This window comes from Sinohyriopsis cumingii, chromosome 6 (genome assembly GCF_028554795.1).
Source record: "Sinohyriopsis cumingii isolate HCF-2022 chromosome 6, ASM2855479v2, whole genome shotgun sequence".
Lineage (NCBI taxonomy): Eukaryota > Metazoa > Mollusca > Bivalvia > Unionida > Unionidae > Sinohyriopsis > Sinohyriopsis cumingii.
This window is the reverse complement of record NC_142966.1, coordinates 75,928,627-75,930,428: the sequence shown is the minus strand read 5'-3', so window position 1 is coordinate 75,930,428 and position 1,802 is coordinate 75,928,627. Positions and strand designations below refer to the sequence as shown.

Below are 1,802 nucleotides of genomic sequence, written 5' to 3'. Positions count from 1 at the left end.
AGAACAGATTATGAACTATTCTCATTCCTGTATTGATGTTGAAACGCTTAAGCAAATCCTGAAAATCTGAAAGCGCCCTTCACTTGAGAAACTCTTTGAGTTTCCAAGGGCAAAAAAAATAATACACTTTTTTTTTTACCCGTGGAAATGTGCTTTACACTCCAAGCGGGGGGGGGGGGGCGCTAGCGTTCTCAGGTTCTACTTTCACTTTGTGCTGTGAGTCACACGCTATGCGGTTTATACTTCCTTGTCGGCCTCGTAGTCAGAAACACTAGTATTTTTGTCAGAAATGCAAGGCATTTCCGTGTCTAGATTCTTTATATAACCTTTTAACCGTCTCACCCTGGTGCTAATTAATTTTCGAGTCTCATACTCTTGTGACAATCCAAGACGAATCTTCTCAACTGCACGGCACAGTGGAATAAATTCAGATACCTGATTTTCAGTTATCCCGGCAAGTGATCTGTAAACACGATCTTGCAAACCCTTAATGAACCTATAACGAGCAGGGAGATTGTTCTTCCCCAAGCGTGATAGCTCATTCAAGGATTCAAAATCTGACATAATTGTTTCAGTGTCTAGTAAAATATTAAAACCTCGCTGTTGTAATTCTTTAATTTCAACAAGTATGGTATTTATATTTTCGTGATTCATATTATTATATATTTTTATATTTTTAATAGAAACACTTTGCATGAGAAACGCTAGCTTTCCAAAACAAAACGAGACAGTCGGAAACATTTATCCCCTGCAAGGGCCTAGATCGTCAAATAACGTTCTAGAACCCCACGAGGACTGCTTCCGACATGACAATACAACATGTAACACGAAACACTTTATCCCCTGCAAGCCTCTAGATCGTCAAATAACGTTCTATAGGCTCAAGAAGACGTGTTTAGTGAATTGACAAGGACAAACATATAACACGTAACTTATCCTAAGGACGGACCCCTCTGACTGCCAAGTGACTCAGAGGCACATTTATTTACAAGACGAGACAGCCCTGGCTTCTAGGATCGAGTTCTCTAGCAGGCCCGGCAAACATTTATTTGACAACACAAACAACCTTTACCTCTGATTCGAGTATGACAGCAAGTAAAGGCACAATGAACATGTAATCTTATCCTAAGAGACGGTACAGAACAGACAACCTTTACCTCTGATTCGAGTATCACAGCAAGCAAAGGTACAATGAACATGTAATCTTATCCTAAGAGACGGTACAGAACAGACAACCTTTAACCTCTGATTCGAGTATGACAGCAAGTAAAGGCACAATGAACATGTAATCTTATCCTAACTTATCCTAAGACCTTATCCTATGACGACACAAACATACACAGGTGGGTCATTTTCTACGGTCAGCAGCAGAGCAAAACCATCCATTGAATCGACCATTGGATGGTGCACAAAAGACACCCGCCATTGGCGGATTAAATTTATGGTTTTGCTTGCGCGTGCTGACTTTCGATCGACCCAAAGGTCTTAGGGAGCGATTTCGTATATAACCCAACTGTTACTTGCGAGTTGGAAATTCGCTCTAGCAGTGGGCGGGACTTGTTTAAAATATTTTAATTGTATGTTTTCTTAAGCGCGGTCATATAACAAGCACAGAAGAGCAAAACAGTCGGATATATTCAGTAAAACGAGGATATTGTTTGTAAAAAAATATATATTCTACGGTAAATAAATGATTACATGTTATGAACTCGATAAAATATTTTATCAAGGTGGCTTTCTTAGGGGGAGCAAATCCTCTGACCAGCAACGACAACTCTGCAAAGCGTTACACACTCTCGGAG

At 40.1% G+C, this 1,802-nt stretch overlaps 1 long non-coding RNA gene across 1 annotated transcript; it reads right to left on the bottom strand.

The window, feature by feature from the left end:
• Positions 1-721: 721 nt before the first annotated feature.
• LOC149797242 (uncharacterized) lies at positions 722-1,454 on the bottom strand. The gene is made up of 2 exons (XR_016421505.1): positions 1,244-1,454; positions 722-1,072 (listed from the first exon to the last, which is right to left on the bottom strand). It is a non-coding gene; the product is annotated as an uncharacterized LOC149797242 (long non-coding RNA).
• Positions 1,455-1,802: the final 348 nt, after the last annotated feature.